This window comes from Ursus americanus, chromosome X, assembly GCF_024610735.1.
Source record: "Ursus americanus isolate L20-20 chromosome X, mUrsAme1.1.p, whole genome shotgun sequence".
NCBI classification, from domain to species: domain Eukaryota; kingdom Metazoa; phylum Chordata; class Mammalia; order Carnivora; family Ursidae; genus Ursus; species Ursus americanus.
In genome coordinates, this window is record NC_142164.1 from 116,358,693 (window position 1) to 116,383,642 (window position 24,950).

Consider the following 24,950-nt stretch of genomic DNA (forward strand, 5'->3'; position numbering starts at 1 on the left):
TTCAAAAAAAATTAATAAATAAAATCTAAAAAAAGAGCACTGCTCAAAATTCTGTCAGCAGGGAACGTCTACACCATGCATGGGATGCCCATTCACACCATGGCTTTCTGCCGCGCCCCCCACTTCATGCATCTGTAATGCCTCAGCCCCCAAAACAAGACACATCTCACACATCTCTGTATACTCCACGATGCTCCGGAAATAACAGACCGAGCAAACGGTCATCCCAGAGACGGAAGATCTTTCACACCCAGTGCTCTGAAAAGGATGCCGTTGATCTGAGAGGGCACCGGGCCTCTCTGTAAACTGGGTGCAGTACAGCAGCCAAGAGGAGAGCTCCAGGACCCCGGAGGCCTGTTCGACGTGACTCTGGACTGTGTCTGCTCCCACGGCAGCCCAGGCAGGGCTGAGAGCAAAGGAGAACACTCTGCAGCGGCCTCCGTCACAGGCCGTGCTGCCTCAGGAGGGTGCCCAAACAAGCTGGTTCTGGAAAGTCCTGGCTGGTCGGCAGGTGGTTCCACGGTAGCCTGTCATTCTCCACACACATACCGAGAAGAACAAGAGGAACGGAGCGTGTAGCAGACCAAGAGTCAAAAGCCCTTGTTGGTTGTAAAGCAGATTTCCAAGGACAAAAAAGGGCCTCAGATGCAAATGGGAAACATCAGCAGAAATGATACTTCTCTCCAAAGCACACGGAGTTTAATAGTCATCTCCATTTCTCTTTCCTAAAATCTCTCACTTCCAGAAGCTGTGTGAGGCAGACACACAGCACTTTCTTGCTAGCAAAATTACCTGTTACAAGAAATCTTGAGAAATCACCACTTCCAGTACTTAGAGCCAATACACTAACATTTAATTTTTAAGCACAGAAAATATGAAGAGGTTGACAGGATATTTATTACATAATAAAAAATCCATTTTACAATTTCACTTACTCAGAGCCAAATGCAGGCAAATCCCTTCCTCCTTTGAGGGTTTCTTTCCAGGCCTGTTTTCCGTCTTCAGTTACCTGTTAATGAAAAGTAACGGAAGTGAGGCAAAAGTGTCCGCGAAAACATCCTGGAGTACACCGTCGACCGTTCCACCGGCCAGCACATATCTGAATTAGGGATACGACAGGAGCAAAGAATCATATGTGAGACGGTACACAACCACCGTGGGTGCCTCGTAGGGTTCATTCCCCAGTTATACCACACGAATCTGGTCAAAAGTTTCAGGATCTCACAAGCAATTATGATCCTATCACCAGGAAATTTCCGTAACTGAAAAATCCACTGAGCTCTTACCAGACACATTTTCTTCTGCCCTCCTAAAGCATGCGAAGTGAAAACATAGGTATTTCTAGATTCAACCCAACTCAGCAAGTTTCTACTGACAACGGCTCGTTCAGCCTTGCAGAAAACGCAAGTGGTGCTCAGTGCTGTTTCGGCATTAGGGACGCATAGTGCCTGGTCTCGTGGAATGTACCCATCCGGGCAGGGAAAAAGGGGGAAACCAGGTGATGGAAGAGCAAGGACCATAAACGAGAAAGCAAACACAGAGCGCGATCACTTCAGACGACAGAACTACAAAACTCCAGTCGGTGGTAGAAGAGAAAGTGACCACCAGCAAGGAGCTGACTTATGTTGGGGCCTGGGGCAGCACTCTTTTGAGGAGGGAGCGTCTGAACAGGGACAAGAGAGGCCACAATGCAGACACAGAAAGTGCAAGTGTCCTGTGGTGAGAGTAACCTTGGCAAGAGGGAGGGAGGAAGGCCGGTAGGCTGGGCACCAGAAGTAATAACAGGTCCCGGGTCACAGAGGACTTCACAGCCCACAGAAAGGAGTCTGATCCTAGCCAGGCCCCACTACACCTTATTCTTCACCCAGCACCAGAGTTAATGAGAAAAGAAAATCTGATCACCCTGCCATTAAAAAAACCCTTCAGGGGCTCCTGTCAAGCTTGGAACAAAATCCAGAGACACTCTTGCTCAGTAGAGAACCACCGGTGGCTCACGTGGTGCCAGCAGGAAAGACAAGCATGAAATACAGAGAGTGTACAGGGTTCTAGGACATTCTGACCTAGAGAACTCACGGGAGGGGGCGAAGGCATGTGTGATGGGGGGGTGGGGAATGCAGCATGACTTCCAGGGTCAGGGCTTGAGCGTCAGCCTGGAACGTGGTGCCACTTCCTGGGACGCAGGCGGACTGAAGAGAGGAAAAGTAAGACTTTTTTACATGTGAACTGTGAAATGCCCATCCTAGCTGTAAGTGGACTATTACCATTACCTAGGTAGTTAAGGACACCAGTCCAAGCAATCAGGAGAGGTCACAGTTGCAGAGTTAAGTCTGGAAGTCATCCTGTTACACGATGCTCAAAAGCTACGGGCCTGAATGGGAACATCCAAAGCAGGGTTTCTCACCCCGGGCGCTGCTGACAGTATGGATCAGATAATTCTGCGGTGGGGGCCGCCTGGGGCCCTAAGCGCCATCCCCCCGCCCCCGCTCCACCCACTAGACCCCGGTAGCAATCCACACACGCGCCCCCTTCGCGGTGATAACCAACACTGATCCCAGATGTTACCAGGTGTCCCCCGGAGGGCACAAGCACCCTGCAGAGAGCCACTGGTCTAAAGACTGCAAGCCGAGGATGGAACACTGAGAGGAGAAGCTGTCAATGAGACGGGAGTGTGCAGAGAGGTAGGAGGAAATCCAGGGCGGGGTGGTATCCCTGGCATCTAGGGACAGACATCTCTCAAACATCATGGAACGACGAGCAAATAATGGCCACTGAAATGGATGACCAGGAGAACAGATGACAGGATGACAAGACACCGCACTGTCTCCTCTGTCCACGCTCGCTACGTGAAAGAACTCTAGACAGGCTTCATGGAAGCTGCAGCCTTCCTGTGGGCCCATGAAGTCAGGCGACGAGGAAGAGAAGGCAGCTGCAGCTTGAGCGGTGCTGGAGGCATCAAAGGTAGGCAAGCGGGCACTGAGGTTCCTAAAACATCGGGAGACGCTCGCAGGGTGCTCAGGAAAGGGGCTGCGGGCAGCACAGTGCCAGGACGCCAGGCAGTGGACAGCATGGGTGCCCCGTCGAGCAGAGGGAAGAGGAGGCCACCCGGGCCAGCTGGTCCCGCAGGCAGCACACTCCCACAAGGGGCGACTTCCAAGATATCAGCGAACCCACAGAGTTCCTCCCAAGTGGGAGCCAGGGGCCCCCTAGCTGAGCCAGCCGTTGATCTTTCTCTTGTTCTCTTGGCTTATAAGGGCTCCTGCCCCTGGCAGACGACACTCAGAGCCCCAAACTGTGAAAATGCTGACACGATTGCCAGATGCCTGCTCCGCTGCCCTACCCCCTTCTGCCTTCATGCCACAGCTACCGTATTAAAAAAGAAAAAAGAAAAGTTAGGGGAAAAAGAGAAGGGCAGATTTACAGGCCTCACTTTGCTACTAATTAATTATAAGAAACTCCCTCTGGACCAGAGTCCTCAGCTGTGAAATGAGGATATTAAATTATTTATGAGCTTTCATCCACATCAAAAAATCTGAGGAACCATTTTCCTGTTGACTTCCTTTGTAAATTCTAAGGGAAAACACTTGCGAAGAACTAAACCAAGGGGGCGCCTGGGTGGCACAACGGTTAAGCGTCTGCCTTCGGCTCAGGGCATGATCCCGGCGTTACAGGATCGAGCCCCACGTCAGGCTCCTCCACTATGAGCCTGCTTCTTCCTCTCCCACTCCCCCTGCTTGTGTTCCCTCTCTCGCTGGCTGTCTCTATCTCTGTCAAATAAATAAATAAAATCTTTAAAAAAAAAAAGAACTAAACCAAGAACTTGCACAAGGATGCTCGGGGAGGGAGGGAGGAAGAATGTATGCATCTATCTGTCCTGCAGCCAACAAACCACAGAAATATATCCAAAGGCTGCAATATTTTTCCAAAGTGGCCGTAATGATTAACATTTGCACCCCAGAGAAATTCAAGTTGTACCATCATGAAAACAACACAAAAAATCCAAAATATGTTTTCAGAAGCCACTGAGCATAACAGAGAAGCTGCAATTTCCTCCTGAGTCCTTTCTTTTTTTAGTGAGCCCTGAATTAACCGGGCCAAGAGCCAGGGGCTAAGCCGGGTACTGGCATGAGGAACTAGAGAATTCTGAACACTTCATTTGCTATGAGGTTCGAGTTCTGTGTAATGAAGCTGTCGTTTCCTGCGTTACCAATACTGAAGAGCATTTTTATGTATGGCGATGATTCATTCAATAACATTTTAAATCCTTTAAATCAGTGGTTCTCAAATGGGGCTGTCTCTCAGGGGACACTGGGCAATGTCTGGAGACATTTTGAGTTGTCGGGACGGGAGGAAGAATGTTGCTGGCATCTAGTTAGTAAAGCCAGGGACGCAGCACACAGCACAGCCCTTCTCAGGCAGAAAATCATCTGGCCCAAATACCAATACTGCCAAGGGCGACCCTACTAAAATTTCTGCAATTTTACAGGAGACACACCCCATATACTTTCGTGTTCCAAACCACTTTTATTCTTTTCGAAACAGTGCGTGTACATTGTTTTAAAAAGTAAAACACAGGTGAGGCCAAAGACTGCTCTTTTGACTTAACAAGCTTTTTATAGCACCATCTATCCCCGACTCTACTTCCCAAAGCAACCATTTTCAGATCTCAGAACTGTTTGTATCCTTGGCAGTGATCCTCAGTATGACTTCCACATTTCTAAATAACCTTAATAATATTCCCTATCAGCTTTAGATATTACTTACTTGATTTCCTCACATATAGATGAGGATTTGGGCTTTTTAAATTCCATCCGCAATCTTATGCTAACCCTGCCACATCTTCCCAACACTGTAACAGTTTTTGGTGAAATCTATATTTGACAGATATTGTGACAATGGAAAGGGCACTGCTGAGCAAGCAATATAGTATGATTATGAGTCCTTTCACACGTGACCTTTTTGTTTTCCTGGGATTACTAATTGCACTTGTTTTTATTTCCCTAGTTTTTTTTTTTTTTTCCTTTGTATCATTTGGTAATTCTTCCAGCATTGTCCACAGTCTTTTGATTCGATTTTTTACATCATCAAAATTCTCAGATAATCTGTCAGCTATATGGGTTCCCCCCCCAATCACTCCTACATCTCTCAAATATACACACATTAGACCTTCTGAAATTTCTCTCTGTTCCAGTCTGTATTTGTCAGCATTAGGCCTGCTATAGAGCTCACACTGCCATGAAACCACAACATCTTGAGAATACATTCTGTTTCTAGGATCCCAAATCTCCCCCTTTCTTGGTTTACTCTCTCATTTTGGTGGAACACATTCCCTAGTAGATTTCTGAGAAGTGATATGTAAAAGCTAAATATTACTGATATCCTGAGTATGTACGAATACCCTCATATTCTACCCTTAGTTAACAACTAGTAGAGGAATGACTTTAAATTCTGAGTGAAAATTATTTGCACAGAAGTCTATACTCAGTCTCTTTTTCAACTTCCAATGCTGCCGTTAAGAAATCTGATATCATTCTGATTCTAGATCCTTCATATGACTTTTAAATCCAGGAGAGTGCTTAGATACTGCCTTCATCTCTAATATTTCAAAATGACGTGATGAGCTTTTTTGTGTAGTAATTTTTTTTTATGTGCTTTTTATTCTCCGTTCCAGTCACCTGGTATGAAATTTCTCTTCTTCAGATTTAAGATTTTTTCCACCATCTCTTCTTTGGAATATCTATTAGGCAAGAATCTGAATAACCATCTCTCATCTATGTAGTAAAACTTTATGCACCATGTCTTCACTGACCAATAAGGTATCCACTAGCTGCCCCTGAAATGTTTGGCTAGTGCCATTGAGGAACTGGCTTTTAAATTTTATTTAATTTTAATTAATTTAAGTATATATAGTCACATGTGGCCAGTGGTTACCATATTAATGAAAATCTAAAGACTATGACAAATGGAGGGGGGGGGACAAACAAAGGAGAAACACTGCCTGTAACACCAACTCCAACGTGATTTTAAACATCAGAAGATGTTAAGATGTTCAGAAGAAAAAATGTTCAGGAGAAGAAACAATGCAATTTCTAAATCCTCACCACTACTTTCAATATGAGGTTCTAGGCCTTCATTCTATGGCTTCCTTCCCCGTAAGAACTTGAAGACCCTATGCTACAGAACAGTGGGTGCTCCAGGGGATGCGAACGAAAAAGGCCTACCAGGACAGTCTCTGGGCATTCGTTCATTCATGTACTCATTCAACAAATACCACGAACATAACAAATTGTTATCCAGACATTCTATGAACAATGACCATGACAGAAAACAGAACCACAAAAAACAAAACTGCAAAAACAAAACTACGCAAGTTCTGTGCACCCAAGCCAAAGCCAATGAGCCTACTGTTCCATCTCGATCACTGGGAACTACTTTCTTTAAAGCTCAGTGCCCACCATACAGCACGCAGGCAATAGGTGTGCACCGAAAACGAACTAAGAGCAGGCTCAAAACCAAAAGAAAGTCATTATTGTTTTCTTTTTCGACTCTGAGGAAAAAAAAAAAAAGAAACATATTAGAACTGTGGGAATAGGGAAATAAATGTTCAGGGGAAATCTTCACTTTTTATGTAAGGATCAATGGGGAAACACATTTTCTTCACCTATTCTTCAAGTAAGTCATTTAATATCCATTCATTCCTGCAAAACGTGACATTTTATTATATTTGTAGGTTTTACAAATTCAGCATAAAAGTATGAACTACTCAAAAAGGAGAAAAACAGACACCAAACGAGATGCTTATATAAACCTCATTTCTTTTTTTTTTTTTTTTTTTTTTTTGCTGCTGGATCATTATTTTATTTTTTTTAATAATTTTTTAATTATGTTAGTCACCATACAGTACATCCCCAGTTTCCGATATAAAGTTCAATGATTCATTAGTTGCGTATAACACCTAGTGCACCATGCAATACGTGCCCTCCTTACTACCCATCACCGGTCTATCCCATTCCCCCACCCCCCTCCCCTCTGAGGCCGTCAGTTTGTTTCTCGTATTTCTCTTTTCATCTACTATGATGCTAATAACAAGATTTTCGGGCTTGTATAACCAGCAAAATCAATGCTTCTAAACTCATATTGATGTATCGAATGCATGTGGTTAGACACACGTATCCTTCACCCACGACCCCACACCAGTAGAGTCAACCATATGCCACTCACAACAAATGAAAAATGGGTTCCTCACGCTCTGATATACCGAACAGATTCCATACAGAAAGACCAAGATATGGTCTGTCATGTGAACATTTGACATGAGATAAGGTAATGACATGATCCAACTGGGCTTATAATTAGTTATATAACCCCTGCAGAGCCAACGCCGACGGAAAAAAAACAAACCCACAGCAAATTTTAAGACGCTATCAGCCGCAATATTTGTTTCTAAGCATTTATTTTTATTTAAATTAGAATGATAAATTAAATTTTATTTAATGGCACGAAACTAATCTTTAGTGAGAAAAATAACCACATTTAAAGAAGACACATTAAGGTATTAGGATAACACCTTTCTTTTCAGCAAACTGTCAATCAACAGTGATTTGAATGTCTCCCCGCAGATACAATACCAAACCGTATGCAGATAATCCTCACGTGACTCTAATCAGTTCTTTATAGATGACATAGTGCATCGTGCATCGTGAGGTAGAAAAGAATCCCAGGTAATCTCCTCCTCATCTCCCAAAGCACCGTCTCCACATTTTGCAGTGAGCGTTAAGCATAATTTTCAATGTAACTGTCAAGCACATTATCTATTCACTGAAATTATGATAAAAGTTTCTGAACGCAATATGGTCCTGGTGTTCACATTTCAGTTTCTATCCTTTGCCAAACACAAGCTCTCCCCCTCTCACCTGGAAAGGTCAATGATACCGTCTTCAGTTTCAGTTAACAATGCTGCAAGCAAATCCCTTTTGTAAAACAATGAAATTCAATTATTTGCTTACATAAACAGCTCAAAATTTGGGACACCAATGTCAGTGATCAGCTAAGAACTAAGTATTAAGACACAAGCGCACACACACAGTCACACACGGGCACACATCTCCTATTCACAAGCGTAGGGTCAGGGTCACCTCCACGTTCAGGACATCAGGAAGATGTCCGAAATAAAAATCCAAATGAAAAACTAAGACTAAAACCACCCAATGCTCTTACACAAATACACCATAGTTCCCCTGTATTGAAGGAAGCTGGGGAACTCTTGTAACAGCAAACCCCCAAATATCCAACTTTCTAATCCCTACTCGTTTGGAAACAGAGGCCTTCAAAATGACTTTTACACCCAAGGCTTTTCCAAAAATGCAATTTTTTCAAGTTTTTATTTATTTAAGTAATCTCTACACCCAACATGGGGCTTGAACTCACAACCCTGAGATCCAGAGTCACACGCTGCTCCAACTGAGCCAGCCGGGCACCCCGAGAGTTTTTTTAAGTATCAAATCCAACAGCTGGGAGAAGGGGGCCACTGGGAACGCTGCTGTCGTTTACACTGAGGGTGACTCCTGCTCCCAAGTGTTAGACCAGCGGTCCTCAACTGGGGGTGATTGTGCCCTCCCCCAAGAGACATTGCAGGTTGCCACAACTGGGGGGTGCTCCTGGCACGTGGTAGGTAGACACCAGGGATGCTGTTATACACCCTACAACGTACAGGTCAGCCCCCATCACAACCACCTCAAAAAGAACACCCCACCCCCAACTTTTGCGAAGGCTCATGCTCCCCCGCCTGGCACCATGTGAAAGAACGCACGTGTCCAGGAACTGCATCGTCGGTACCCCTCCTCTGTGTAGTGGCATCACGAACTGGACCCTCATGATGACGTCAGGAGTACGCACCGCCATTCACACAAGGTTAGAGCAGAGAACCCTCCATGGCACACAGTGGACACCGGGCAAGGACCAGCCAAAACTGCTTTTGTCACTGTAGTCCATACGTGAGGCAATCAGCTCACAGCCTTGTCACTAAGGAGCTGTGTGGCCCTGGACGATGACCTCTGAGCAGTTACACGCAAAGTACACAGCACAGCCCGCGGCTGTCGGAGGCCGTCGGTATCAGCTGTGATTAACAGACAGCAGCTGAGGCTCGCAATTGATCCCAGGAAGTCGTTCCCAATCTTTCCTTCCCATAAATCGAGAAACAGCTATTCTTTCTGCACTGATTAAGGATTGATTGATTTGTGTGTGTGTGTGTGTGAGAGAGAGAGAGAGAGAGAGAGAGCGCGCGAGCGCGCACAGGCAGGAAGTGGGGAGAGAGAGAAAGAATCTCCAGCAGAGTCCCCGCTGAGTGCGGAGCCCAAGGCGGGACTCGATCTCACGACCCTGAGATCATGACCGGAGCAGAAATCAGGATTCAGGCGCTTAACTGACCAAGCCACCCAGGCGCCCCTCTGTGCTAATTCTTTTTTTTTTTTTTTTTTTTAAAGATTTTATTTATTTATTTGACAGAGATAGAGACAGCCAGCGAGAGAGGGAACACAATCAGGGGGAGTGGGAGAGGAAGAAGTAGGCTCCCAGTGGAGGAGCCCGACGTGGGGCTCGATCCCAGAACGCCGGGATCACGCCCTGAGCCGAAGGCAGACGCTTAACGACTGAGCCACCCAGGCGCCCCTCTGTGCTAATTCTTTACCCTTGTTTAGCAGGAGACATTTAAGAACTTTTATTTCTGGAACCTCATTTTCACTTCTTGCTTTTTGACATAAGTTATGGAGCCGTATTCAGGGCTCCAGGGTCCCGCGTCCCACGGAGCATTCTAGACACTGCTCCACCACGCTCGCGGAGATGGAAAAAGAATTTCTGCTCCATTCGATGTACCTTCAAGCCAAAGAATTTGTTTCTTTAAATGGTGTGAGTTCTGGGGCGCCTGGGTGGCACAGCGGTTAAGCGTCTGCCTTCGGCTCAGGGCGTGATCCCGGCGTTCTGGGATCGAGCCCCACATCAGGCTCCTCCACTATGAGCCTGCTTCTTCCTCTCCCACTCCCCCTGCTTGTGTTCCCTCTCTCGCTGGCTGTCTCTATCTCTGTCAAATAAATAAATAAAATCTTTAAAAAAATAAATAAATAAATAAATAAATAAATAAATAAATAAATAAATAAATGGTGTGAGTTCTTTTCCCCCCAGGAAAATTAAATGACTCCAGAGCGTTGCTGTTATGAATCTTTTTTTCAAAAAGGGATTTGAGAGAACTTTAATTTTCAGACTTGGGAGGCCTAGAACGCTTCACCTACGGTCTGCTCGCCAGCTGCTTCTGCCCAAGTCTCCATCATACTAAATGTAGAAATATCCTCTGTCCCCATGTACTTCAGCAGGAAGCAGCCAGAGTAAAATAAGACACTGGTAACACACGAGAATTCCAAAGCTATTGTGAGCCAACAACCTCCAAGAAACCACACTGCACTCATTCACTAAAAATACGCGTCATGCTCCAGCAGGAAAAAGGAAAAAGGACTTGAAGTGGATCACACACACACACACACACACACACACACGAGCAACAATAAAACAATTCGCTGGAGAAATCAGGGCAAAGAGAAGGTGAAGGCACCAAGGCTGAGCTGCTGGGAGAGGAGGGCCGCGTGCAAAGCCCACGAGCGTTACATCAGCCGCAAGGGAACGAACCTCGGATACGGAGCCTTCTAGCCATCTAGTCAAAGAAACAAATGGGACGAGATGTCGGTATCCAAAAAGTGAAGAAGAAAACACAGCTTCTGGAGTGGATACACGTGCACAATTTCTCCCATGGGCCCCAGAGGGGAAACTGTGGGCTCCGTACAACTACGTTCTCAGTAAATGGGGCCCAGCACGCATTTCATTGGGCTACTGCTTACAACAATTCTTAACGTGAGGTAACTGCCCTACCCCGAGGCCCAGGTAAGTTAATCACATCTGAGTGCATAAACAGCACGGTGGCGGCGTGCACATCTCCCCACAGCCCGCAGGACTCCAAGGATACACTTCAGAAGCACTCAGAGTCCCAACTGGGCTGCAGGTCTCCTGGGGTCACAGCAACACGCTACAGTATATTGTCAACACACTTCAATGCCAGTAAATATACCATTTGTATAATATCATTTTTAACAGTTGCCTAGTAACCCCCTGTAAGGGCTAAATAAACTTTTGTCACCATTGCATTCAACTCCTTGCTATTTTAAGCAATGCCTCAATAAATAAGGAGAATCATTTCTTAAGTGTCAAAAAAAAAACTGTGGGCCACCTACATAAAAAGAGAAAGCTGCACTCTTATTACCTAAGGTTTAAGAAAGAAATACCTCATGGCGAGACTACATAATGGCAGTGAGTTCAATAATGGCTTTTAGATTACTTGTGCCTCCATCAATCACCGTGGGGTCCATACACACCCGCAGCACAGGAGCACGCATGAGACTGACCGCAGTCCGTCAGTGTGCGCGAACACACTTCCGCGTGAACCAGGAAATAATTACAAAACATCTGGCACTAAAACTCCTTCACAAATTTAAGTTGAGAATTTCAGGAAAAACATAATGAGTTAAACAGGACTTATTTCAAGACAGCAACGTACTCACTCATTTTTGTGCTGGAGACGATGCTGGTTGACCCCTGTTGTTTCAAGGTAATTATGAACGGTGCTGCCTTTCACTCTGAAAAGTGTCCCAATGTGGATGGTACATTATGGGACAACCCTAGATCTTAGAGACAAGTCAGCAACGAAGACGGCCTAGGCTCCAGAACAGCAAACTAGGAATGCCAAAGTCCCAGTCTGTCTACAGAAACAGCGAGTTATGAAACCTGGAGGTCCTAACATGGCAAAGCGGGTGGGACGGGCCCTTGTTAGAACCACATGAATCATCAAAGGAAGCTTCCTCCATCTGCTATCTTGAAATAACAACATCAACAATGAAACGACTGCACTTCATCCTTCCCACTCCTCAGGAACATCTGGCATTACTGCCCCTACCCCGCTGGCTAATGTAATGGCCACACATCCAGGTCGGTGGGTCCAGAGCAACCGAGCTGCACCATAAACTCTACGAGGGAAGGAACTGCATCTGTTTCTAGTTCTTCATTACCTGGCAAGTTGTAGTCGCCCAAGAAATAGGCGTTGAATGAGTCAATCTCTTTCTCTTTCGTAACTACTCCTTCTCAGAGTGTTTCTCTGCTTCATCGTCATCTCATCCATTAAACGTAAGCACTTGGCCCAGCACTCTGTTCTTGAATCTCTTTCCTCCAGCTTTGCTCCCTTGTAACACAATCCAAGATGGCGGCCCCCTTTGCAGGTAATTCTTTTTTTTTTTTTTTTTTTTTTTAAGATTTTCTTTCTTTTTGAGAGCGAGCGAGCACACACAAATGGTGGGGAGGGGCAGAGGGAGAGGGAGAAGACTCCCTGCAGAGCGGGGAGCCCAGGGAAGGGCTGGATCCTAGGACCTGGAGATAATGACCTGAGCCAAAGGCAGACGCTTAACCTACCGAGCCACCCAGGCACCACCCCTCCCCGCCTTTTTTTTTTTTTGTAAGATTTTTTTGCAGGTAATTCTAAAGCGCTATTTCAAGGCAATATTTCTTCTGCCTACTTCCTGTCTCTACTTGGGTCCCTGTCCAGCACCTGAAGGTCACTATTTCAAATGCAATCTTCACCTTCTTCCCAGCCTCACATTACTATGTCTTTTGACCCACTCTTTGTTACCCTTCATTCCCAGACCCGAAACTCTGCTGCTCCCACCAAAGATTCATTCCTTTCTCTCTGCCACAGCCCTCCCAACATCCCCTCAATCAGACGCCAAGTTCAATGATTTCAACCCTGTGGAGTCTCTAACATTCACTGGCGCTCCCCTACTTGGTGGCCTGGCTTCTGAATGACCACACACAACTTCCCTCCTCCTGACCTCTCTCCCTGCAAATCCACAAAACCACATGAATCTTCCTAACGCAGAGGTCTGATGTATCTCATTACTCAACAATATGTAATGGATAACACTGCTTCAGAAAACAAACCCAAGGCCGTTATATTGCCTGTAAAGTGCTCGTTTCTACACAGCTAGAAAAGGAGGGGCCAGGGCTAAAACTACCATCAAGAATAAGTTATCACAACACTGCAAGCAGATGCCAGCTACGGTAAACAGAATAACGCCCCTCCCACCCAAGTCACGCACATCCTAATCTCTAGAACCTCTGAACATATTAGATTATATTACATGGGGGAGTAAAGGTTGCTGATGGAATTCAGGTTGCTAATCTGACCTTAAAAAAAGACTTTATCCGGTATCATACAAGTGTGCCCAATGTACTCAGGGGACTCCTTTAAATAGGGGAAAAGGGTTGCAAAACAATCCATCAGAGTGATGTAATGTGAGAAAACCTCAACTGCTGGACAGCTTTGAAGACGAAGGAAGGAGTCATGAGCCAAGGACAGGAGGCAGCCTCCAGAAGCTGGAAAAGGCAATTAAAAACAAAAAACAAATATTCCCCCCTAGAAGCTCCAGAAAACAATGTGGCCCTGCAGATACCTCAGTTTTAGTCCGGTGAGACCCATTTTGGACTTGTGACCTCCAGAACTGTAAGAGAATACATTTGTGTTGTTTGAAGCCACTAAGTTCATGGTCACTTGTTACAGCAGCAATAGGAAACTCATACACCCTTTCTCTTGCTCTGGAGCTCCCACTGTACTATATTCATACCATTTTATGGCATTTAGCACTCCGTATTACAGAGAGTTGACTATATACCTTGTAATCACTGCAAGAGATAACTCTAGGGGCACCTGGGTGCTCAGTCGGGTAAGTGCCTGACTTTAGCTCAGGTCATGATCTTGGGCTCCAGGCTCAGCAGGGAGTCTGCTTCTCCGTCTGCCTCTACCATTCCACCTGCTTGTGCACACTCTCTCTCTCAAATAAATTAATAAAATCTTTAAGAGAGAGAGAGAGAGAGAGAGAGAGGGAGAGATAGTTCCAGGTCTCAGAGCATTTACATTACGACCAGCATGGTCTCTACAGCACCTCCCATGGGAGGCTGAGAACCAACCTCAGTATTACTGTACTCCCTCCAGTAGGGCTTCTGTGTGAAAAACCAGCCTTCACTCCGAATGCTTCAAACTTCAGCCTGTCCCTGAAAAATGCAAGCGAGTCTTCCAGTAAGGTCTTCGGAAGTAAAGAATGAAAGTTAACGACCTGGAAAAGAGCTTCACTCAGTCTGAGAACTTATCTCCCGGACAAGTGGCAAAGAACCAGCACTCAACGGTCTGCACTCATCTTTCGGGCCCAAGCCCTGGCTCCACGGGCCCTTGCGCAAGTGGTACCCCACGATTCCTTTCTCTGTTGGGAATCATTCATTAATTCCTTCACTGTCTCATCCACTGAGACCAACCTTTAGGAGAGGCTCACTACCACGCCCAGATGCAGAGGACCAGCCCAGTTCCTTTCTTTAAGGAGCCTGTCGTCTCTGAAGCAGGTAATGAAAATCCCTAATTTCCTAATTACCCAGGAGGTGACACTGTCAGCGTTATAACAGAGGCTCCAATATTTCTTTGGGAAATGACAACAAGCGTTGGTGAGGATATATATATATGGAGAAACTGGAATGTTCATACATCGGGGCTGGGATCGTAACAGCCATTTTAGAAAACAGTCTGGCGGTTCCCCAAAAAGTTAAACACAGAATTCATACGGCCAAGCAATTCCGCTCTAAGGAATACACCCAAGAAAAATGAAAACATAGGTTTATCCAAAAACCTATAAACAAACATTCATAGCAGCTTCTTCATAACGGCCAAACCAAAGAGTGGAAAGAGCCCACATGTCCAACAAATGATGAATGGATAAGCAAGATACGGTCTATTCATGACAGGACAGCATCATCCAAGAATAAAACATGAGTGAAATATGGACTCATGCCACAGCACGGATGAACTCTGAGAGCATGACACCGAACAAAAGAGATAAGACACAACAAATACATATTGTAGGATTCATTTATTTGAAATGTCCAGAGTAGGCAAATCCAGAGACACGAAGATTAGTGGTTGCTAGGGCATGGCAGGGAGGGGAGGACTGTGGGCACAGGGTGTCTTTTCGGGCTGCTAAATGTTCTAAAACTGTATTGTGATAATATCTGCACAACTCTATGAATTTACTAAAAATCGCTGAATTGTACACAACAGGTGAATTTTGTGGTTATGTAATTATGCCTCAGTAAAACATAAAAAAACTCTGAGATTCTTAAAGCAAAGATTATCTACATATGTGTGTCTAAATACTGGATAAAACATACTGTTACTACAGGACCAAAAAACTAGAGACAATTTCCAATGTTTAAAAAAAACGGAAACTTCATTTGCTCTGATATGAAGGATTTTAAATAGTGCATTTCCTCTAATGTCAAAAGCATAATTGCATAATTTAACTTAGTAAGAGGCATATAGAAGGGCTTTCTAATTCAAATTACGCCTGAACAATAAATTTTATTGAATCAAGTCAACATTTATACATAACATGATTTTCAGCTGCTTTGCAATGAAACCCCAAATACATAAAACACTTGTTACAGTCACAACGGAATCCAGAAGATGAAACTCGCTAGAATATCTGCTTATTAGGAGTCAAGAACACAAACACCTGAATCCCTAGTTTAAGTGGATCTTAAACTCAATATAAGTTGATTAAGAAATTCGATGTTCCGTTGTGAGACATGACAAAAGCTTCAAGAATGACAGTAAAATATATTTTAAAAACTGCCCAATAGCTAATGAACCCATTGTAGAGCCTTCTTCCAGACAAGTGTGAAGTTCAGCGTGCTGGAAAGAGGTCTGTAACTCACCCACTTTCATTTCAGCTTGTTTCTGCGAATATACTCTTCTATTTCAAACCGCGCCATAATATCAGAATTTTGTAGAGCTGTTTTTGTTTTCCCAGGTTCTTCAAAAGAACCCGGTCCAATGTGGTCCATCTTGGCGGCATACTGCGCACTGGTAGGCCAGTGAGAAGGACACTACAGAGCTGACCCATCTCACTGCCGGACCGTGCTTCTCACTGAAAAAGGAAGAGGAGGCCGTCGAGGAGCCAGCAGAAGTCCTGGACCCCGATCTGCTGCCCCTGCTTAGCTGGACCCCCGGGTCCCAACGTATTCAACTCTGGACTGTAACACCACTGGTTCACCCACGGTACTAGTTTCCCATGGTTGTTAACAAATCTGCATAAACTTAGTTGCTTTAAGCAACACAGATTTGCCCTCCAGGTTCTGGAGGTAAGATGGCTGACGTGGGTCAGAGGGACGTGTTCCTTCTGGAGGCTGCAGGGCAGACTCCATATCTTCACCACGTCCAGCTTCTGGAGGCTGCCGGCACCCCGCGGCCCCTGGGCCCCCATCCTTCTGACCTCAGCTTCGGTGGACACGCTTCCTCTGTGCGGCCGACCCTCCTGCTGCCCTCCTCCACGCAGAAGCCCCTCTGTGAGGACCACAGCCTCACCAGATGATCTTCCCACCTCAAGATCCTGCAGACATACTCCCAGGCTCCAGGGCTAGGACGGGGACACCTCTCGAGGACCCCTGCTCTGCCTGGCACAACTATGAAGGACCGTCTTCAGAAACGGGAAGAACACCCAGAGTCTATGACACATGATCCAGTGTGTGGTGACAGCAGCAGAAATGGCGCTTGGAGACAGGAGTGCTATTTTTAGGACTCTGACCAGCAGGCGTAGCCATTCCTTGGGAGACGATTGTGGTCGAGGGGGTGGGCACGTGTGGGCTCTGCCTTGCACACTTAATAGTTAGGCTGGCCTGACACCAAGAACCACAGGTGGGTACAAGTCTGGCCAGCTCCAGTTCATGCGAGCTTGACCTCGGAAGGCACACAAACACTGACATCTTATTCACTTAATCCCCACGTGCACTACTAGCCCCAAATCATGGATAAATGGATTGAGGCCAGATGATTTTCCCAAGACCACAGAGCTGTGCAGCATGAAGCCTGGCATCTGAATTCCAGAACACTCCCTCTTCCGCTACCCATAAACGTCATCTTCCCCATCTTCCCAAAGCCTACAGCATCAGCTCAGTCCTCAAACACCTCCAACCCCTCTTCTCTAAAACACCAGACTAGAAATGGATGATCTCAAAGCCAGAAGAAATGCGACCACAAGATTTACAGGCCCAGATGGAGGCCCCCTTGAGGACTTGTGGGCAAGCAGGGCCAAGCTATGCACGATGTGGCCCTGCCCACGTGGGGACCTCTTCCTGGACACCACATGCCTCACCTCCTCCCTCATCTAAGGGCCTGGCACCCACATGTGCAGCACGTCCTTAGTGGGTACCCAGTAAGCACCACACCTTCCTCGCAGCTCTGCCCCCAGCGGTGGGGGCCACTGGTACACGCCAGCCCCTCTGACCAGATCTGAGGTTCTCAGCGAGGGAAACTATGCTCTACGCCTCCAGCACCTGCTGAGCACCTGGCATCGTGTGCTCATGAAGCATCTGCACCAGGAAGCCATCATTCTCTTTCTCCTGACCTCTATCCAAAGCTAAACATGGAGAGACAGCCTCTCCACAAACATCCTAGAACGCAAGTGTGCCCCAAACCACCATGTGCCAATACAATTCTTCCCCCATATTTATAGAGGGCTCTATGTTTGCATAGGAGTCCCTACTTTTTTACCGATCACTGGCTAGCAGGAAGTTGGAAAGGGAAACCTTAGAACATAACCTAATTTATATGTGCAGAAGAAAGTTTTATTGAAACACGCCTTACCGGGGCACCTGGGTGGCTCAGTCACTGATGTGTCTGCCTTTGGCTCAGGTCATGATCCCACAGTCCTGGGATCGAGCCCCACATCAGGCTCCCTGGTCAGAGGGGAGTCTGCTTCTCCCTCTGCCCCTCCCCCGCTCATGCGCCAATAAGAAAGAAAGAAAGAAAGAGAGAGAGAGAGAGAGAGAGAGAGAAAGAAAGAAAGAAAGAAAGAAAGAAAGAAAGAAAGAAAGAAAGAAAGAGGAAGGAAGGAAGGAAGGAAGGAAGGAACGAAGGAAGGAAGGAGGAAGGAAGGAAGGAAAGGAAAAGAAAGAAAAAAGAAAAGAAATATGCCATACTAAAAATCAGAATATTATAAACTACATTTTGAAAATATGAAATCAACTCTACTTTGGACCTTTGAGCAGAACAGAAGGAGCCCTATGGTCTTAAAATCACTGTCACCAACGTCATCAACATGGTATACGCAACAGTGCCCCAAAATTACAATACCCTGGGCAAAGGTGGCTAACAGGGGACACGGCGTCCCATGGCATACGTCATGTGTGCAGAGTGCACCGTGTTCCATGTGCACACGCACAGATGTATGCTTATGTGTGTCTACATACATGTCTTACATTTAAAAACTTAGGCAATGAGGCTCTAAGACACTCTTCAGTCCAGAGTGTTCAAACTTTGGCACTATTTACATTTGGGGCCAGGTCATTCTTTGGGGTGGGGGCTGTCATGTGTACTGTAGGACGTCCAGCAACATCCCTGTTGTCTCCCCACGACATGCCAGGAACATTCCCCCCCCTCTCCGGACACTGCCAGATGCTCCCGGGGGAACACAAGTGGCCCCGGGTGAGAATCGCTGCTCTAAGCTACCCAAAGTCCCCAGAGTGTGGCCTGACACTACGTAAGGCGTACACAGTCCTTGACACAAGAACAATCTGCTTTTCCAGATTACTGTGAATTACAACCAGAATTATCTTCTTTGAGAGGTCTTAAAAATGCAATAAATTCTGCATTACACTTTTGTGACCCATATTCCATTAAAACGACTAAACTATAAGCTCTTATGAAAAAAATCTGCATTTTTCTATGCAAAAAAAAAAAAAAAAGTCCATAGTTTACCAAGATGATTTTGAAGAGTCTAACAAAACCCGAAATTGCTCCCTTTCATTACCTTTACACCGAAGCCCGCAATCAGGGAGAAAGCTCGGGAGGTGGTCTTGCATTAACCCAGATTCCATCTTCCCCGTTGACCGACATTTTTCCAGCTTACATAAATCCCGCCTCTAAATTACTGTTTATTTTCATTCGGCTTGTGGACAAAGCATCCAATGGATTGCTAGACACAGAGCCTACATCAAAGCTCTCCTTTTCTCCTTCTCTCCATGACTCCGAAAAGGATTTCTACGCTTTCGTCTGACTCGCTCTCCCTCCCACGGGGGCACAGAACCCTGGGGCCGAACCCGAGAGGACTGTTTCTGGGACCCCGGCCCCTCGGCCCCGCTTGAAAGTGACTACGATCAGAAGAGAAGGGGGCTCAGAGGGATTCCTGAGCGCTGGTCCAGGCTGGGCACAGAGAGGGAGCGCGCCACGGCTGTCCCCTCTGCCCTGACTTCTCGGAGCTGTCTGGTCTGCTTCTGCCACCCTCCAGGGCGCTCTTCCCCACGTGGCAACTCCAAGAAAATGAAAGCGTTCTTCATGTTGCTTCTAGGACCTGAGCAGAGGGGAGCCATCGCAGGACTCTTTTCTCTCCAAAATTCCAAAGCGAACTAGCTGTTGCATGTCACTAAGTCCGGACGGTGAGGTGTCCGAGTCCTGCCGGACTCCCACACACGCTCAGAAACTATGGGCAGCTGAAGGACTCACAAGAATTCTGGACGGTGAGCCCAAGGTACGACAGAGCTCACGTCCAGGGGGCCCGCGTGGTACAGAAGGAAGCAAACAATTCCCCTTATTTTTACTCAGAAAACATAAGAATTTGAGCAGCTTTTATACCAGCTGGGGATGCACCATCTCTGACACCTGTTTGGAAGGTCTAATCCTATGGAGCTGGGGTCGGTGGACTATTTCTGGAAAAGGCTAGACAGGAAATAAGGTAGGCCTGGTTTGCCAAAAGGCCAAAGGCATCACACCTGTTACGCGATGTAGAGGTTACATAAGAAAAAAAATCTCCCCCAAATTTTCATTGACAACATTCGACATTTTATGAACACGATTTTGTCGTGTTCATGTCTCGAAAAAATCTCTTTTGATGTTTTTCACCCAACCACTTAAAACTGTCCAAACCATTCTGAGCATGAAGGGTGTACAAACATGGGCAGCAGGCAGGGTGTGGCCGGGGGCTGCTGGAGGTGAGACCCCTGCTATGGGGAGCAGAGACGGCCTTCACCCCTGGTGGCCGAGCCCGCCGGCCCAGCTCTGGGCCTGGAGAGAAGACAGGATGTGGTGCGGGCACCCACAAGGCCACAGAGGATGTGAGAGAAATCTACACTTGGACATCCGGGAGGAAAAGGTCCTTCTGAGCCCACAACGCGCTCTTTGTGTTGTTTCTGCTAAGAAACTTAGGCCAGGGGACAAGTGATATCTTCAAACATGAAAAAGGTATGGTATTTTTTATATAAATGACACTGCTTACCCGTAAGCTTTGTGCCTTATTTTTTGTTAGTTTGCATAGATATAAATCAAGATTAGTGTTGCTCCCTTATGATAACCCTTGTATTGCACACACATCAATGTGTACATCGACTGATCACATGTGGTCTGCTGGAGGTCTTTTCATCACGTCTTTGTAGAAACCCTTGTTATTTTCCAAAAGAGTACCAGAAATCCTACACACTAAGCTTAATGAGTAGTAAAATATTTAATACTAAAATAGCACAGACGGGATGCTTTGATAACCATCGGTCACGAAACCTACTTAAGATTTTCTCTGTGCAACTATAAGAATTATCAATAGATCTTCGGGGGGGGGTTGGTTTAAAAACAGTGCACAACGCAGAGAGGAGCACAGAAGACCAGTAGAAAGTAATGCAAATGGATTAGGAGGGGGGTGCCTGGGTGGCTCAGTCAGCTGGGCATCTGACCCTTGGTTTCCGCTCAAGTCATGAACTCAGGGCCAAGTCAGGATCTCAGGGTCGTGAGATCCAGCCCCACTACCTGTTGAGCTCGGCCGATCAGGGAAGTGATCAGCGGGGAGTTGGCTTCCCTCCCTCTCCCTCTGCCCCTCTCCCAGATGGCGCATACACACTCTCTCTCCTACTCTCAAATAAATACATAATCTTAAAAAAAAAAAAAAGAGAGAGAAAGAAAATGGATTAGGAGGTGAGTGGAAACGGAACTTTGGAGAATACCTATTAATAGAGTTTGGACTTGTGGACCACGTAAATGTTTTTACTTTCAAAAATAGTCCTCACTCTCCATAGGTTTGCGGGGGGGGGGAGGTGGGCGGAGACAGAAAATACAGAAGGAAAAGGAAAAAAATCACCATGCAACAAAGACGAAGCCAATTTGGTAGAATGCTAACAACACATGAAAGTATTTGTTCATTTTTCCATGGGCTCACAATTTTTTAAAATATCCAGTCGGGAGTGAAAAATGCATAAACTTTGGCTGCACCCACGTCATTCTGCTGACACCAGCTCCACTTGGCTATGACCTGCCTTCAACAAAATACCTAGTTAAGTCAGTCTCCATACAGAAATGGTTCAAAATGCTCTTGGTTCAGGAAAAAAACACCCCACTGAGTTTGCATGTGTTCAGCTTGACATTGATAGCTCACTGCACACTATCACAGGTCCATCTGGACCTTCCCAGCCCAGGGCTGGACGGGGTGACCGCCCTCCCCGCTGCAGACTCAGGAAGGCCAGGCGCTGTGCAGTCAACCTCGAAATAATCAAAATAAAAACTGGGCAGAATTTCCACGGCCGACACACATTCACAAGCTGTCCAGCTAGGCCACCTCCCCAGAAAGCTTCACAAATCCCACGGGGGCAGCATGGGGTCTGCGACAGTCGTATTTACTGTGCTGCCAGCTGAGCAGGGACCTAACGATCAGCAGGAGCTTGGAATATGTTAGGGTAATTCACAACGGCCTTTACATGCATCTGTTAGGCTGGGTGGTGGTACCCGCGTGAGTCATATGAACATTTTTCTCACTCCTTGCCAGATCTACACGCAGGGCTTGGGGCAGGGGCGCGCAGTGGTTTGGATTTTTACTGCTGTTTTTAAAAACAACAGATTACCTTTCTGAACCCTAGTGAAGTCTGCACAGAACTTTGTGTCTCCAGCTCTTCTCGGTCAAGGTCAGTGACCTGCTCCTCAGATAAGCCTTCACCGCTCGGACTTCCTGGAGGCCCCGTGGAGGAGTGAGCACCTGTAGCCTCCCCCTCCTGACTGGTAAAGCACGTCTTCAAGGGAAAGCCCAGCGAACACCTCAACGTTGTGCAAGACCCACAGCCCGACGTACAACGGGACTTTTGTACTGAACACTACCCAGCTTGCCCTACCCCGTCCGCGCTCACGGGCTGAAGCGCCCCGCGAGCCTCGGGCTTCCTGAAAAGGCCATTTTAAACTGCATCGTGAATGGTACAGCGTCGACGAGGCGTCCGTGTGGGGCCGGAGAGCTCGCTCAGCGGCGGGCGCTCTTGTGGCTTTCCTCCCGGTGTCTTCACCCTGCGGGACACGTACATCCTCCTAGACTAGATTTCCTTTCTCACACTTCCTCTTCAAGGAGCTGGATGTCCTCCAGTGCTTGGTTAAATGAGCTGGCACTTCAAGGACCTTTTAGCATGGATGTGATGAGATCGAATGCTGTTCCTCGGCTGTCACGGAGAAGGAGATCATGTGGCTATCAACTTGTGTACTGGAATTTTACGTCTGTGTGGGACTCCTCTCTCTCCCCGCTGCTACATACCACACCTGCTACCTGAAGACTTCACTTCAGCTCAAACAGGTCATTCAAAATACTTGCCCTTTAGACTTCATCAAGATAAAAAGCTTCTGCACGGCAAAGGAAACAGTCAACAAAACTAAAAGGCAACCCACCGAACGGGAGAAGTTATTTTCAAACAGCGTATCAGATAAAGGGCTAGTATCCAAGATCTAGAAAGACCTTACCAAACTCAACATCCAAAATACAAATAATCCACTCAAGAAATGGGCAGAAGGGGGCGCCTGGGTGGCACAACCATTAAGCGTCTGCCTTCGGCTCAGGGCGTGATCCCGGCGTTATGGGATCGAGCCCCACATCAGGCTCCTCCGCTGTGAGCCTGCTTCTTCCTCTCCCACTCCCCCTGTTTGTGTTCCCTCTCTCGCTGGCTGTCTCTATCTCTGTCGAATAAATAAATAAAATCTTAAAAAAAAAAAAAAAAGAAAGAAAGAAAAAGAAATGGGGGGCGCCTGGGTGGCACAGCGGTTAAGCGTCTGCCTTCGGCTCAGGGCGTGATCCCGGCGTTGTGGGATCGAGCCCCACATCAGGCTCTTCTGCTATGAGCCTGCTTCTTCCTCTCCCACTCCCCCTGCTTGTGTTCCCTGTCTCGCTGGCTGTCTCTATCTCTGTCGAATAAATAAATAAAATCTTTAAAAAAAAAAAAAAAGAAAAAGAAATGGGCAGAAGACATGAACAGACATTTCTCCAAAGACAACATCCAAATGGCCAACAGACACACGAAAAAATGCTCCACATCACTTGTCATCAGGGAAATACAAATCAAAACCACAATGAGATCTCACCTCACACCTGTCAGCATGGCTAAAATCAACAAGACAGGAAACAACAAATGTTGGAGAGGATGTGGAGAAAGGGGATCCCTCCTACACTGTTGGTGGGAATGCAAGCTGGTGCAGCCACTCTGGAAAACAATATGGAGGTTCCTCAAAACGTTGAAAATAGAGCTACCTTACGACCCAGCAATTGCACTATTGGGTATTTAAAAGATATAGATGTAGTGAAAAGAAGGGGCACATGCACCCCAATATTCACAGCAGCAATGTCCACAATAGCCAAACTGTGGAAGGAGCCGAGATCCCCGTTGACAGACGGATAAAGAAGATGTAGTTCATATATACAATGGAGTATTACTCGGCCATCAGGAAGGATAATACCCACCATTTGCACTGACATGGATGGAACTGGAGGGGATTATTCTGAGTGAAGTAAGTCAACCAGAGAAAGACAATTATCATATGGTTTCACTCAGATGTGGAATATAAGCAACAGCACGGAGGATTATAGGGGGAGGGAGGGAAATCTGAAGGGAGAGAAATCAGAGGGAGACGAACCATGAGAGACTATGGACGGTGGGAACCAAACTGAGGGTCACTGGAGGGGAGGGAGGTGGGGGGACGGAGTAACTGGGCGACGGGCATTAAGGAGGCGATGTTGATGGGTGAGCACTGGGTGTTAAACACAACTGATGGATCACTGAGCACTACATCTGCGACTAATGATGTATTATGTGTTGCCTAACTGAATTTAAGTTTTAAAAAAGAAAAAGAAAAGGAACACGAAAAAAAAACCCTACTTGCCCTTTGCAAGCATGGACACTCAACGAGAGCCACTAGGGCCCCAGGGCAGCACCAGGCACGGCAGCCGGAGGTGGTAAGCACGCATTCACATCTCTGGTCCTCCTCTGTCCTGGCCTCCCAGAGTTTGCTTTCAATCAGCACACGGGCCTGAATCGCTGACCCAGACCCAGAATCCGGGCAGGCAGGTAGGAGGAAAGCAGGTGGAGGGAGAAGAGAAAGGAGCCAGAGCTCTGGCTCAGAACCAGGAAAACACAGGTGGTCAGGGTGACCCAGCATTCCTGCTGCCCTGAGAAGGGAGACACTCGGGGGGCCAAGATTGGATGGACAACGACGCGCCTAGATTCCTGCCCCCCCCTTCAGCCCGCCTGCTGATTTTCTGCCCCACCCCCTAGCCCCACAACAGCCACACACACTCACACAAGCACCCAGGAGCAACAGCAAATCAAGTCCAGGGATGCCCTGAAGGTGACCAGCGAGCACATTCGACCAGAACTCGCAGGTACAGACTTGGGTCCCCGTGTCAGCAGGAACTCCAGCGTCTTGACTCTCCGACTGCACTTTCCTTGTCCCTCAGATGACAAAGCCTATCGTGGCCATCGCATCGGGCCGCGTGCAGAGGAAGTGAGATGCAGGCATGGTGAGAACCGCAAAACAGAGAAACACTGAC

The 24,950-nt window shown here is 46.7% G+C and overlaps 1 protein-coding gene across 4 annotated transcripts in view; it reads right to left on the reverse strand.

Annotated features, from left to right (window-relative positions):
* Positions 1–24,950, reverse strand: part of TBL1X (transducin beta like 1 X-linked) — a 211,700-nt gene that overhangs the window by 127,716 nt on the left and 59,034 nt on the right. For all 4 annotated transcript variants that reach the window (XM_087859766.1, XM_045813596.2, XM_087859767.1 and 1 more), the window contains exon 2: positions 936–1,009. The gene's annotated coding sequence lies outside the window, so the exon portion shown is untranslated. The remainder of the gene's footprint in view (positions 1–935; positions 1,010–24,950) is intronic.